Below are 17,370 nucleotides of genomic sequence, written 5' to 3' on the forward strand. Positions count from 1 at the left end.
TTATATGTTCAAAATAATAAAATATTAATAAAATTAGCCACTAATATAATATAAAAAAAAATTACACGCTTTGTCTTTTATTTTTATTTTTTCGAAGACTTTTTTGTGAGTTACGTACAATCTATAATGTCCATATGGTTTATGGACAACAAATAAAGATAATTTTGTTATAATATATAAATATCCAAGTACTAATTTATAGTTGATTTCCATAGAACATTAAAAACACATGTATTTTTTTCCGTAATTATTATCGAGTTAAAAATGTGATTTAGACTGTAATTAATGTATATAATATATTGTAAATGACTTGAAAGGACCATGTACAATCCTCGTAAAAAATAAAAATAAACAATTTTAAATTATTCATAAATCATTTTAATTATTATTAATGCAGTGTTATATATACGTAAAGTTATTACTTATTACATAGTTATAAGTTCACTATTATTAAACCAAAACAAAACTTGTTTAATATCTGAAATGGTTAAATTTAACAATATAAAACATAATATTTGAAATATTGATCATCATTACGAATATTTTACTATTACTATCACTTAAATTACTTTACGTATTTTAATTTATATTAGTGTAATAGTGTTGAGTTTGTACAGTTTGTAGTTTAAAGCAAAACTATAAGAAACCTATTAAAATTTTAATAATTTTACTTTTTCAAATATTTTTTAATTGGAATAAAATATATTTACTGCACAATACAGTTAATTTTGTAAGTTTCTAATTGTTAATAATTTAAATAATATATTACATCATTTGTATGAAAACTGCAAACTTCTAGAATTTATTACAATTTATTTGCATTACACTATTAAAGTAATTAGTATACTAATTTGTCGTCAATGCTTATATTATATTTGTCTAGCTTCTTAAAACGTTAAATGGAAATTATGATTGTAAAATTATATTATTAAAACTTTACTAATAAACAAATAACCATTACAAATCTACAATAATAGGTCGGAGAGGAAAAATAAATTTAATGACTTAATAAAATAATAATTAGTTGGTAAAATAGTTATTTGTTTTTTTATTTGAAAATATAATATTATCATAAATATTTATATGCTTTTTAAGTGATAATACAAAAATAATTTCTTACTAGAAAGTAATAAGATTTTTATAGGCATAACATTATACGACTACATCTTTGTTTAAAAAGTGTGTGCAATGATAATTTTTTATGTATAAAATTATTTTCAAAATATTTTGACTTCTTTTAAGTTATTTTAAGGCATTTGAAATTTTCTTTTCCATTTTTTTTTTTTATAAAATTTGATGAAAAAATATTCACTGTATAAAAATTTTTGACAATTTAATATAAAGTTTCTAATAAATTGTTCATATGTTATTTAAAAATATTAAAAAATTAAAAATACAGTTACAATATTTTTTTTATACGTGATTCAATTTAGAATTTTAAAAAAATTCATAAAATCTCGAAAAAATTGTTTAAGTATTTTATAGTTATAAATTTCTAAAAAATTTTCTTTTTATATCTAAGATTTTAAAACTTAATACAAGTTTCTTCATAAGGTTTTCTACCTACATTAAAATAAAAAAATTCCTAACCGGATAGTTAAATTAAATTTTATGCGCTTTTGAAGTTCAAATAATCATGATATTTTATATTTACTTGTAAAATAATCGTTTACCATCAAACGTTTTTTCGTAAATGAACATATTATAATATTTTTATATTTTTATGATAAAAATATTACTAAAATAATGATGTCTGTATAATTTTTCTTGTGAGTCAAACATCTAGACTTATTTACTTTCTTTTTTTAATAGACATAATTCATATAACTATAACTAGTCAACTTAAAAATATTCAATAATTTTTGTCTTGGAATAAACTAATAATATAATGAAATAATATATGTATTATAATATAATATAATTAATTAGATAATAATATACTCAGATATATGGCTACATATATAATCATTTTAATCGTTACAATAAATAATGGTAATGACGAATTGTTATTAGAAGCCCATTACATTGATGTAAAATAATAAATTAAGAACTAGCACTAACAAATAAAACATATAGGTATGTTATTAGTATTATTAGTTGAACATTGTTTACACTTAATTAAGTATAGTGTAATCATTCTTAGTGCCATTCATGTGTTTGGAGTAGTATTTAAATTACCTTTTTCATTTAATAGCTCTATAAAATAACTTTATAAATTATAAGTGTAATAACTAAATTAGCTCCTATACAGATGGTTGGAGTTTTCTATTTTAAAAATCTCTTATAGCATTTATACGAATAATTTATATTAACCATTTTAATGTTGACTTATTCGAAATGAAACAAATAATCTGAAAAAGATTCAATTTTTAGTATTTACTCTTGTGATATTAAACATAAATATAATACCATGTTACAAATTGAAGAAACGGGGATTTTTTTTTGGAACTCTTAAGATATAAATTATATAAAGTAAAATTTAAAGTAAAAATTTAGATTCATAATAATAATATTTAATAATTGCAAAGTCTTAAAACAGTATAAACTATTTCATGTTAAAACTGTGATGTATCATCCGCTAATATTTTTAAAAGAATAAATAATTCAATATCCATAGTGGGCATATGACAGCATATAAAAATTAAATATTTATATTTTTAATATTGTTAATGAAATATATGTTGTGAATCGAAATATGATGTATAAATTGGATTTTTAAAGTTTATATATTCAAATTTATTCTTTTTCGAAATAATTTAAAATGTGTGACCCATTTATACTTTAGAATTATTCAATATTTGTATGGCTTATGTATCTAAGACGACGACAAAGGCCTTAATACCATTATAGCCATTTGCGCAAATTATATCCATAATATTTTTTTCGAAAATGATCCAACTCAAATATTTAGCTTACCACAAATTAATTTAAATTTAATTGAGCACTTGTCTTGTAATCTAAGTAGAGAATCAAAATAAGCCCTGACAAATCTGTAGATTTTCTACCGTTCAAGTTGCAAATATCTGACCCTCTATTTCTTCATTTTCAAGGAATCCTAATCCCAATCTCTTCGGAATTCAAATATCTTGTTATTGCACTAGAGTAATATGCTGATCCTAACTTAAAATAAAAAAAAAGAAAATTTCCTGCCATTGACTACATTTAGTTCGATTAATTTTAAAATCAAAGCTATAAATGCACACTAAAATCATAATATAAAAATCTCGTTAAGATTTACTTGAACATATGAGATAGAAATTTCGGGCTCTGCAAATTCAATTTCGTAAGTATCATACAATCATTTCAATCGATCACTCTAGGCATGATAATTAATGCAATACGGTTTGTATTCCATTTCACGATCAATCCTAAATAAAAAAATCAAATTTATTAATCAATTAGTCGCTAAACAATATAAACGATGAAACACTGTACACTGCAGTTTATTTAAAACGGTCAAGACTATAAGCTCGAACAAACTCTCCAGTATCACGAATTACATCAAATACACAGATTTTAATCCTATCCATCAACTAAAAGAAAAATATTTAAGAGACCTACTGAACTAAAAAAATATTATGAATAATCGTAAAAAAACTCGTTGCCGTTTCTATCATTGGATAATATTTTATTATTTGATAATAATATACATAATCTGTTAAACAATTACCATTCGTATTTTTTTATTATTCTAAAGCAAGTATTTTAAATATTACTTTATTAAAAAAAGAATAAATATCATATTTTAATACCTTGAATTTAATCACTTCTCTTTTTGTGTTTATATAATTTTTTTTATAAATTATTAAAAATCTTCATAATTCATTTTTACACTTTAGATTTAGATTTGAGTATCATACTCATAATATAATAATATTTTAATTATTATTATTATTATGCTCAATAAAAAATTAATTTTATCCTTCTTCAATTTTATGGAAAATCCATTAAATCACATTTTTTTCTTGTGAAAAACTAATTAGGAAAAACAAACTGTATTATCTAGAAATGTATTTTTCAATAATATTAATAAAGTGTTATATCTAAGTAAATATTTATTACATTGTAAATTCAAAAGTATATTTTTAATAATATATTATTCAAGTTATAATATTAACTAAATATAAATATCGAGAATATTTTCTGCTATTTATTGACTATTGATATTTTTCAATCAAATTTTGATGGATTTAAAGTAATTAAAATTATTGTTACGTACATCCTCATTTATATAATTAAATAACTATTTGAAAATTTCTTACCAGGTTAATTGTTAAATCGTTACTAACAATAAATTAGTTTAATAATATAATTTATCCAATTGTATTAAAAAAAAAAAAAAACATGAATTGATAAATAATTTTATTATTTACTTTAATTTACCTAATTATTTTAAGTGTAAGATTCTTAAATTTGAAATTATATTGATAAAATTTAAATTGTGTATTATTTTACTGAATTGTCTCCTCATTATATCAAATTAGTATAATAATAATACACCAATCTCAAAATAAGCAGTATATTTCATTTTTTAAGGAACATCAAAAGGATGTTCTTGACAAAGTCTAAATTATGTAAAGCGAAATGGCGTATTAATTTTTAGAGTTGAGAAAATCTGAGATCTGTTTTATTTTTTGTCCCACGCCTCTTTAATATTACCAAGTCTAAAACTTTTACCTTATTTACATTAAAACAATTTCAAACAGGCAATTCATTTTAATATTAGTCACGATATTTTTGACTGGGGATTTGGCCAAACCAAAACTTCATTATTTTGTCATTTTGGTAAAGTGCCAAAATCAATTTGTCAAAAAATAATATGCTAACGAATACACCCATAAAGTGAAAATGACATACAATTATAATGTCAAGCTTCTTTAACTTACATTTTTAAACCGTAAAAAAAGATCTTAGATATTTAATTTAAATTATAATTATTTCGGTTTGTATTTAGTCAACTAAAATAACAGTCTATTGTTGCATATGATATTATAAACAATATAATATGAGTCCTACCTATTTATATTTCAGAACAATTATATACATTATTTTCTAATAATAATCAATAATACGTTGTATCATAAAAGATTGTTTCTTGTATACCTACTGAGTTTAATACATAATTTCTTAAAATGTCAACTGATTTTTTTTTGTATTTTTTGCTCACAATATTTGAAGCACCTCAAAATTAATTTTAATTTTCATAAATGTCTAAATGTCATCTTCACCTTTTGTCGAGTGAAACTTTTGAATGTTTTAAAAAATGGCTTTAAACTTACCTAATATATGTATGCTAAATTATTTAATATAAATCTTAATAAATAATGTTTTTTGCTAATTAAATTAGCACATGTTACTGTTGTTTCTTATTATGAAATTATAAGTATTATTGTGGCATAAAAGTTTCTATTATAAATCTAATAGGAAAATAAAGAAACAATTGATGTTAAAAATATAAATACAGATATGATATTTCATATAATTTATTGAATTTACCTACTTATTATTTTATTTTATTTCAAATATTTCCTAAATAATAAAAATATAATTATATTTATATGACGTTTATTTACTGTTTTATATCTTAATAATATATTACAACATTTGATTTTTGCACTATTATGAAGTAGGTATACGAGCAACAAAGTACCTACATAAAATGAATACATTCAGTTCTTAGAAAAAAAAACATTAAATCCTTCCATACAGTATATAAGCATTGGTTGACTCTCAATATATATATATATCGCTGTACATCTCTGTACATACATACCTCAATGTATTTATCATTATATAGTACGTGTTTCGTCCATTGAAAGTTAATCCACCAAAGCAATCTGAATAATTGTATTTAAACACTGGCCATTGTAAATGAATACTTTTACGAAAGAAGAAATAATAGAAAAAAAAAATATAAGTAAAAAAATCTCGAGATAAATGAAAATATCGCAATTTTATCATTTTGAGTAGGTACGAGAAATTAAGTACACATTTCAGTCGCGAGGGTCATTCGAGAACTGACTACTGAGTGTTTACTATAACGAATGGGTTATAATAAACATTTGTGTTTGGGCACCGCATATACTCGAACAAAAGGACGTCTTTGTTTCTCTCAAAACTTGGCATATATTAAAGATTATTAATCCGTCAACTCTTGGATCTAACTGACTGGTCTAGATGGTAGTTAATAACCAACTATTGATGTTGTTTATCTCTGTAAGGATGAAACACTCTAAGAAATTGATATGTAAATGTAATGGTAGGTGTGAAAGCGTCCATCAATCGTGGTAGTTTAATTTTTTGAAACAGATTTCGAATCACATTAAAAATAAAATAAGAGATATGATAATATTATTTTTAACAACTAATATTGTTATAATTACCTTCTTTTGCATAAGTTTGTTCGGATACTAGTATTACCTACTACGTTTTTAATCAAAGGATTTAAGTAATACATTTTTTTCTTCGTCTCAAAGCATGCTTTTTATATTATAGTTATGAAGTACAAACTAATTATACATCGTATAGGTACAGTGTGCAATATACTGAGTTTTGCATATTAAAATTGACATAATATATGAATAAATAAAATAAAGATATAATAAAATCTAAAATACTTTAAATTTTAAAACACAAAATAATTTGTATTTTTACAATTTTATTAAAATTCAAATGATAGACGTTCGTATAAATTACGTTTAACTTTTTTTTTTCATTGTAAACAACTTATATCCTTATATTACATTTTTAAGCTTTTTGACTAAATTCATTTTTTTTTCAATATTTATAGAAAAACAAAAAATTACAATGTCTATAAATAGCTTAAAAACAGTCTAAGTCTTTTAAAAATTATACAATTTTAAATATTTATGGCTATTCGTTTTTGAGATACATTAAAATAATAAAACTAATTTTGCGTATAAAAATTAATTTTTTCTTCAATTATTAATAAACACTTGTCGTTTTTCAAAAGCTATCTTAAAGTTGAAGTTTGAAACATTTTTAATGCTCAAAAAGATACTGACAAACACATACAAAATAATAAACGACGATCGTTGTAAGATCAATACATTAATGAAGCTCGGTTAGAATCTAAAATGGGCGTAATCTACTTGCATCAATTTATTAAATCCCAATATAATATAATATAATATGGCGTGAAAATCCACTTCATTTATACACGAGTTTGAATAGTATAAACAAATTGGGACCATAAAACGTCACCCTGGGACCCAAAATACTAGCGGCACTGCTGCGTGAGCATACTTAATGAATCATTCTGTATATGTTGTACAAAACTAGCAACAGTCAAGTTACAGGTATATATTAAATTTAATTATCAACTAATTTATTCTTTTATTTTCCAGCAGAAATAAACACAAAATATATAATTTGTAGGCAGAAAGATTAATTGACTTATAACGTTTTCAAAAATATTTTATTATAATATGTTTATAAGACTAAGGATTATTATTTTTTTATTTACATAATTAATTGTAATTTTCACTGCACAATGCATGTCTTTCCTAGCTTCGTTGAAGTTTGGGCAGTGGATGTTTTTGGTTCATAAGTTTGTATTGCATGTTGGACATAGGGGTGGATCTTCTTTTGCAATGAGGTGTCCATGTGTGGCCAATCCGAAGTCAATTAAGAATTACCTCATTTTTCCTGTTTAAATCAGTGTATTTGGGCCAGAGTTCAATGGAATACTTGATTTCCCTTAACTTGTTTTCCTTAGTCGTGTACCATTGTGAGTTCCACAAATTGGAGCAATATTCATTTATATTTCTTTTTATGTCTATGAGAGAGGACATATGAATTATTTCACTATCGGGACTATTGATTGCATTTCTGGCAGCTTTGTTTGCCTTCTTGTTCCCCTTTATGTTACAATGACCTGGAGTCCATATGAAACTAATTTCTTTGTTTGATTTGGAAAGAAGGTTACTAATTGCCAGAGCTAATGGCTCAGTCAGTATTTTGGATTTCAGGTTAGTTAAGGCACTGAGTGAGTCAGCACATATATCTACTTTTGTATGATTAATTGCCAGAGCTAATTGGACTCTTTTAAGTAGTGCTAGGTATTCGGCTGTATAAATACTACTTTTATTGTTAAGTTTGAACAGTTTAGTTTCATCAAGATGAACTACTGCTAGTCTTATTCCTATTTCCGTTTTCGATGCATCAGTGTAGACCTGAGTTATGACATTCGAATTGTGTATAAGTTCATTAAATAGATTATTATAAATAGTATTTGGTGTTTCTTTTTTTGAGTGTTCTGTTAAACTAGTATCAACTAGGTAATTTGGTTGATGCCAGGTGGGTATCTGGCTGTTTTCGCGTTGACATATTTCATTATATACAATATTAATATCCTTCATCTCTTTCTGTAGCCTTAGCCCTAATGGTTTTCTTAGTTTAAAATTGTATTCGTTTAAAGTAGAGAAACGTTTTTCGTTTAAAAAGTAAATAGTTGAATTATCAGGTGTAGATATGATGCAAGCTATATAATTAAGTGATAATTTAGTTCATCGGAACTGAAGTGAGGGTTCTCTCGTCAAAGATAATAAACTGACTGTCGGGCTGCTTTTGAATGCTCCAGTTGAGAATCTCATTCCTGCATTATGAATTGTAACTAAAGTTTTTAAAATCTTCGAGTCTGAGTTTCCATAACAAATTGAACCATAGTCAAGTTTGGATCTTACAAGTGATCTATATACTTTAAATAATATAGTACCTTCAGCACCCCATTCGTACTGACTTAAAGATTTAATAACATTTAGGCTTTTGTATGAATTTTTTTTTGAGTGACATAATATGAGGTTTCCATGATAACTTCTTGTCGAAAATGAGACCTAGTATTGAAATGTTTTCTACAAAAGGTAAAGAACTTGAACCGAGGAAGAGTTTTGGTTTAGTTAGTTTATTTTTGTTTGAAAATAAAATGCATTTTGTCTTTTGAGGTGAAAAAATGAAACCGGCTTTAAAGCACCATTTAAAAAGGTCATTCAGGCATTTTTGAAGAATTCCGGTCATTACATAAATTTGCGTTCCTCGTATATATATGTGGGTGCCGTCCGCAAAAATGATTGATTTTACAGGATTTTTGATGATATTAGGAAGATTATTAATTGCTGTTTGAAATAGAAAAAATGTTGAAGGGAGAACCTTGCGGCACTCCGTTCTTTAACATAAATGTATTTGATATTTGATTTCTAATTTTTACTTGGAGATGTAGTAGAAATAACTTGCCACTAGGAGGGAGGTTTTGTAAAAATATAAACAGAATTTTATCGGAAACACAACTTTTGCTTTTATTACCACGAAGACATAATTCTATTTCAAGAAAGGTAATTGATTCATTTAAAATATTGCCTTGGCTAACGTTAGATTGTGGGTTTGTCAACTTCTTTTTTTTTATCTTGTTTATAACTTAAAAAGTTCGGAGTTAATGAAGAGTCTCTACTGTTAAAATACAAATATTAGCCAATTTTTTGAGCTATTTCATGAGGTTCTGTTAGTATGGAATTTTCTGATCGAATGGTTTTTATTGGGGCCATGGTAATACCTTTAATGATCTTAATTTTTTTTCATATATTGTTGTTGACTCTTTGCTGTTAAGGACTGGCGTGAATTTTCTTCAAGATTTATTTTTTCGTTTTTTATTTAATACCGGACTAACGTTTTATTCTTTTTAAATTCGATGAAATCGTTGATATCCTTTGTACGTTTAAATTTATTGAAGGTTGTTTTTTGTTCCTTATGGCATGTTTGATAGTTTTATTCCACCACGGTACTGGTGGCCTTTTCCCAGAATAACTACATTGTTCGAAAATGTTCGAAGCCGTGCTATAAATTAAATTATTGAGTTTCTCCAAATTATCCTCCACATTACTATTGTTTGAGAAAGAGAAGGAATAATTTATTAGATTTTTTTCTATGTCTTTTTGGTAGGTGTTCCAGTTGGCATTTTTCAGTTTCCATTTAAGACTACGAGTGTGTTCTTCGTCAGGGTTGATATAGTTTAGTGTTAATTTGATTGGGAAATGATCGCTACTTGAAAGTTCTGGTATAGTGTTGCATTTCTAAGTGAAGTGTAATGGTTGATGAAGCAAGAGATAGATCAATTGCTGAGAGGTTTCCGGTACTGGCACTTATTCGTGTTGCTTGACCATTGTTGAGAATATTTATGTTGTTGTTATCAAGTATTTTTTCTATAATTGTACCCTTTTGATCTGTGTCGTTGCAGCCCCACATGATATTATGGCTATTAAAGTCGCCCAAAATTATAAAAGGAGTAAGTAGTTGGTCTATAATGTTTTGAATATCTGTAGAGCTGAGGATCTACGGGTTTGGTATATACATATTGTAAATCGTTAGTTTATATTTAAAAGAAATTCTTACGGCAACTGCTTCTAGATTTGAGATAAGGGTGATTTCTTCAGAAGGATATTGAGTATCAATAAAAGTTGCCACTCCTCCACCAGCCCTAATAGGGCTAGTTCTGTTTTGGAAAAAGGTTGTATAATTTTTTAAAGACCCTGATTTATTGTTAGTAAAGTTAGTTTCTTGTATACACAGAGCTACTGGAGAAAATCTGTTAGTTATTAGTTTTATTTCGTCAATTTTGGAATAGAATCCATTAGGATTCTATTGGATGATTTGAAGGCTTTTATTGTTCATTGTTGGTTGGAGTTGGTTTGTATAGTATGGTAATTATTTAGATAAGAGTTGATAGTTTGATTAGAAGGTTTCGTCATCATCACAGTCAAAATTATTATTCTGACTGTCATTGAGGGATAAAAATTTTTTAGTGCATTAGATAAACTAGTTAAACGATTTTTAGCGCTTTTAACTGTTACATTTGGGTAAATTTAAAATAATTTCCAAAATATTATCTGGACTACTATTGTATTTGATACATAACTTTTCAAGATCAAAGCAACATTTTTCACTTTCGAAGAACTCTTTGAATTGGTCAAAGGTTAAAGAAAAATCCAAGTGGGTGTCAAACAAATCTTGAGTGGAATCCAAATATTCATCGATATTTGACTGTACTGTATCATTGGAACTAGAAACAGTTTTTAATTTTGGTTTTTTGTTCACATTTCTTTTTGTTTTTAAATGGTTGAATTAGACCGTCGAGTTTATCTGAGGGCTTCATAGTTGATGGTGGGCTGGATAAATGCACTGATTTAGGTGACGAAGACCGAGACGTAGATGTAGTTGACGGAGCTGGACGTTTAGCTAACTGAGGAAGCGGTACTTTGGTTTTATGGTTAGCTACCATTTTAAGTTTATCGACTAATGAAGGTTTTTGGATTTTTCTTGATAAGTAATATAGTTATTCTCAGCTGATTGGTCTAATAATGAAATATAGCTATCCTAGGTGGTATGAGTATTTTGAGTATTAAAAATAGGTAACGAGACAGGTATGTTTTTATCTGAATTGTTGGCTAGTGATAAGTCTATAAGGGTTTCCATTTCAGTCACGGATTCATTGATAACATTAATTGGATCGGGTATATTTTTACATTGGTTTGAGAAGTGTTCAGTTTGGTGGCATTGGAAACAGGTTACGGTATCATCGGTTATAAATATTCTGAACGTAGTGTTCTCTATGGTTACAGTGATTGAACTAGGAAGTTTGGCCATCTTGGCGCTATCTTGGTTAATATTAATTTTTTCTTCTGAAACTTAAAATGTGTGAAAATAGCTCTGTTGCGAAACCAGCTTTCATGTGTAAGATTTGAGACGTGGTTTTAATTCCTAGTTCATGGAGAGCGTTTAATATGAGTTGATTAGGAATAGTTGGGTAGACATTTGATAGAACAATTCTCTTAAAAGTGTTAATCAGTCTACAAATAGGAATTCTATTCCTTCTACATGAATTGATGACTGAATTTTAAGTAAACTTTCCATAACGATTTGGCTGTTGAAAAAGACGCAAAATCGGTTATTGAAAATACACGATAAAAAATTGTATATTCTCAGCGGGTATAATTTTACTGATTGCGGTAACATATTCTATTTGTTTCATGTTATTGATCGAATTAAAAACAATTGCTTGGTTCATTTTAGGTAAGGTAGTATTTGAAGTTATCTCTGCAAATGTTTGATTATTACGAGTATGTTGGGATGGACTGTTGGTATTGTTCATATCGATAGATAACATAGACTTATCAACCTTTAGGTTTGGGATACTATTTAATTGGTGTAATTAATGCAATAATAATAAACATATTACTTGTACGCTGAACAAACTAGTAGTTACTTCTATCGATAACTATAAATGCGACACTATGCGAAACAGACGTGTTGCACGGTCGAGCAGTGAACACGAACTGAATTACATTTTATATTAATAGTCGTATAGATTTATTAATACAATTACGATGCCTATTGGTAAGTATGCCAGGTAAGGGTTATACATTCGAGTACACTAAGTATTCCTAACTAAGCATTTAATTACCCAGCGTGAAAATAATAAATGTATTAAATCGACTTTGGAGTGTTGTACAATAAATTGAATGATTTAGATACATAAAATATACGCACAAAAGGAGTAAAATGTTTTTTGTGATTCTTTTAAGGGGTATTAATAACTTTCACTAACTAATGGAGAGGCTATAAATGTATACTTAATATGTTTTAAAACGCCTATTGTGTTAACTGACGCGCGTTTTAGTGATTTTTTTTAATTGAATCGTTTCAAAACAAAATACACTCAACTATACACAAAGAAATAATTATTATTATTATTCATTATTATCAATAACGAAGGTTTCATAAATTTCATAATAAATACTTAGAAAATTAATGGACGCCGCGATGAAACAACGGTCATTTAACAATTTATGAAATTATATTATTTTTAAGAAATAGCCAACATTAGGATTTTATGATATTTTGCGATGATATTATATGTTTAATAAGTTGGAAAATGACCGTTGTATCATCGTTATTTTAAATCTCTTTATTTTATATCGAATAGGTATCTAATATTATCATACAATGTTGTACACATTTTCTCGAAATGTGTGCCATACGAAATAGCTACGGTTGGAAAGTGTTAATGTTATTTTACCCTTCTTATTTCTTATTTCCTTAGAACTTCAGAATGATATTTTAAATAAACTAGGCTTCATTTCTTTATTGAATGATAAAATTATATTTATTACAATTATTACCACTTGTCTACAATCTGCTAAACATGGAATTCCGGACTTGATTTCATACATAAAATTGGTGATGTGAAACATTTTCCTAAATTTAGGTGACAACGCATGTACCACCAGGCTCCTGCGTAAGGCGGTTGGCTTAGGATGGCAAGCTAAGAAAACCCAGAGTATATAATAAACTATCGTACAAGGAGCGGGTGACCAATATGATAATGAACAAACCAATTAATTTATATGCACCGTCGTGCTACGAGTATATATATTATAATACTCGTCGTATAAAATACACAAACACAATATGAATAATAATAATAATAAAAATAAAATACGGGCATCCAAATAAAAGAAATAGTAAAATATTATAATAATTGACAATTTAGTAAGAAACAATAATATTGGACGTGATCGATATCACTGTTATCACGGATAGTATATGAAAACACAATAACGATACCAAGCTGCTAATCTCCGCCGACGGCTGAGTCCCTCGCAGCGTGACCACTAGACTGGCTACGCTTAATTATTGGACCTGATGTCACTCTATTTTAGGTGACAGGTCATTGACACACAAATTTGTGTGATATTTTTTACGTACTTCACGGATTTGTAATTCGACAAGGGACAAAACGAAAAGTAATGATGACGTCCCACACAACGACCCAATAATAATAGCGTAGACGACGTAACGACCTTGCAATTAATTAATACGCGGTATCAAACATCAACGGCTCACACGGCCAAAAACGAGTAAATGCGCCCACGCACCACGCACAACAGCGGCGATATCCCGCGCGACAAGATATCGAATAATAATTAAAAAGTCCGCAAATGTTTTCAACAGAACATACGTTAACGACGCCGAATGACGCAAAATTGCACAAAATGGCACAAAATGGCCCACAATGAAAAAATACGCACACGCGACAAAGGCGACGTCTCGTATGACGGTCGCGGAAGAACAGATAGTACTTCGCGCGTAGGTGGATATCCACGGTTGTCGTACAGTCAAGAGAGGGGGGGACGACGGTTGAGCTTGCCGAGCTTATTGCGTACAAAGGTCGTCAAACTTGGTCTCTAAATATCGCGATAAACGATAATCATATTATATCTTGAACAACGCATTCGTTTGAATGTAAATATTAAGGATTTCTTTTTTATATCTAGTTTTCTAGCATTGATATATTATATACTTAATATGAGTATTTTAATGCGTAAAATGTTGATATCTCGTAAAGAATTAAAAGAACTACAAGAATTTACTTTAATTATTCATAGGATTTGGAAAGAAAATAGATAATGAGGCTCGATTAATGTATTTATTTCACTTTACTGTAAAAAAAAAGTGTCGCTCATTGCGACCGGCCACCCCCTAATAATCTTAATTACGTAACTTTTTTAAATCAATTTTGAGACTGTAAAATTTAAACTTGATAAAAAAACTTAAAAATTCTTGTATTAAATTTAAAAGTTAACTTAAAATTATACTGTATTTTTTTCGATGGAATATACATTTTGTTTGTAGATCACGGTATATTAAACAACCGTGTTGTAGATAATATACAAATTAAAAATCTTTATAATTTACCTATATACCACGCTTGAAATAAAACATTGTTATATAAATTGAGAAAAAAAATGTCTAAATAATTAAACATTACCAAAAAAAAACACTTACAATAAACGTTGAAAATAAAAAAAAATGGGTTGAATTAAGAAAACGTTTGTTTTGAATTATTAAAAAATAAATATTTTTTTCCAACCCTGGATACTTTGTATCGATAAATTTGATACTTGATTTTTCTCTAATTTTTGTAAGAAAACTAGTGGAAATATTATTATAATATAGTATGATAATATTTTATTTACAGTTTTAAAGATGAAACCGGTCAATGTTGGTTTTCTCAGTTACACATTTACAATAGTATAATATATTATCTTGCATGTCGTTTAAATGGCATTAAAACCGTCAGACATCGTTTTATCGAGTTATTTTTATCTGTTTGTGTAAAAACAGTATTTATATGATCTATAAATGTATTAAATTAAGGAATACTGGGAATATATCTACTTGAATATAAAGTTATTCTTTTCATATTCTCAAGCGTTGTTTACTTTACCTCGTTTTTATTTCATTTTCCTGTTCTTTTCCCACGAAAAATGTTATATATTTTAGGTTGTAAATGAATATACGACATTTTGATAAAGGCGAAATAATATTACAATAATATGTTGGTCACGTTCACAGTGAATACAATTGTAAATGAATAATGTGTATAATTAATTTACCTAATATACGGCGTGTTAATATATAAATTTAAACTCCAAATAACAGATAATTATGATGACGTAGTTAAATATTACCGAATCATCGACAGTTAATAATTTTGATTATACACATACTATTTAAAACCTGCGACTTTTCAATTTGCACGTATTGTGTATTGTACTTTTTTTAAAATCAACCTTTTTATTACCGTGTATCAAGAGAAACAATTAACGCGTCTGAAAAGTTTTACATTCGAGAAACATAATGCCGGTGAAATAATGCACGGAATAATATTCTATTTGAATACGATTTTCATATTTTGTGTTAAATGCGCATACGAAGGAACTGTTGAGCGTGCGGTAGACAACGTCCCGACGTAGGTGGTGCAATTCCAAATTTTCAAACAGATTATTATTTGTCGGTTGCAACGGTTTCTTTGTATATTATATTCACGCTAATTACAATACTGTTACGATTGTTATTAAATATTATAATTAATCCGTTATTATTCAATAAGAATCTCCAAAGATCAAAGCTAAACAATTATTTACTAATCCTAATAATATACATTACAGCTTTACGATCATACACGTTTCAACTGCAGAAATGTTTCACACGTGTAACTCCGTTCGTAGATACAAACGTCGTATTAAATCGAAACGCATATTAGACAATGTATATAATATTTTTTCTATGATAATTATCATGTTATAATATATTATATGATGTATAATACATGCAATTAATTTGAATATTTATTTGATCGTAATAATTAGTATACGTCTGTCGTTTAAATTCATAGTAAATAATAACGTGATATATAATAATATCGCTATCGTTTTAATAAAGTTCATAATTTTACAAAATATATTATAATTCATCCGATTTTCCATACACGTGGAATATTACATGCACACTCGTTGTAATAGTTTCTTATATTATAATGTATAACCAATATTTTTTAATATATTATTAATTATAAATTATAGAAAGTATATATTTTAAGTTTATAGTTAATATAAACCAAACTGTAAGATAATATTATTGACTAGTGATGATATTTAAATGCACATCAACTGCACTCGTCTAATCTACAAATGCTTATCTAAACATTATCCATTAATTTTTTTAATAACATTTTTATTCTGTAGCTTATAATATTAAAAATATAAATTTTTCATTTTAAAACCAAAATCATAGCAGGGTAACTGTAAAAAAATCAATTATAAAAATAAAAGTGATAACAATTTAGATTTACATTAGAATATATCATGTGAATTTCCAAAACAAAAACCTGTTTAAAAAATTAACTTTTTCTTAAAATAATAACGGTGATCGCGGTAATAAAATATATATATATATATACTACAGGTGTACTTCTACATCGTATATAATATACACTGCTGCTGCTGTTATTGCAGTATTATTTATAGCTGTGCCTGTGAAATTTGCAATTTGTTCATTAATCTACTAAGATGACGGGGTCGTTCGTTACACATGCGTATTACGCGTAGGGTGCAGGAGATATCGTCACATCCAACAGCTTGCAGACCAGCCAACAATGGCAAACGTTTTATCGCTCTCTCGCCGACCTCCCGAAGGGTGGACGAGATGGGATTTGTCGTTAAAAGCGCTCGCGGAGTCAATTAGTCGACAAGTGAGTCTCCGGACGGGCGGTGTGGATGTATTATATGTGTCGTATATACTATACGCCGCTTTCTTGGCTATTATACTGCTGTAGTGATGCATTAATTTCGGGCCACCTATCACGTGCACATACATACACATCCGCCCTTAACACTGTAGGTGTCGTTCGCGTACTAAACGTTTTATCGCTCTTTACACTTGGCGTGATATGTCACATCGACCCACCCCCGACGCAGACGATCGGTTCACGCGGGTGGTCTTCGGTCATCCGTCAGC

General features: G+C 27.5%; 1 protein-coding gene across 6 annotated transcripts in view; it reads right to left on the minus strand.

Annotated features, from left to right (window-relative positions):
- Positions 1-17,370, minus strand: part of LOC113561294 — a 151,693-nt gene that overhangs the window by 86,870 nt on the left and 47,453 nt on the right. For 2 of the 6 annotated variants that reach the window (XM_026967631.1, XM_026967629.1), the window contains one exon: positions 3,239-3,368. The exons of 2 other annotated variants lie outside the window; for them this stretch is intronic. The gene's annotated coding sequence lies outside the window, so the exon portion shown is untranslated. Of the gene's footprint in view, positions 1-3,238; positions 3,369-5,773; positions 5,985-17,370 lie in introns of those variants that run through there. 2 more of the 6 variants (XM_026967632.1, XM_026967634.1) reach the window with 2 other exon arrangements.

The sequence above is a fragment of the Rhopalosiphum maidis genome, chromosome 4 (genome assembly GCF_003676215.2).
Source record: "Rhopalosiphum maidis isolate BTI-1 chromosome 4, ASM367621v3, whole genome shotgun sequence".
Classification (NCBI taxonomy): domain Eukaryota; kingdom Metazoa; phylum Arthropoda; class Insecta; order Hemiptera; family Aphididae; genus Rhopalosiphum; species Rhopalosiphum maidis.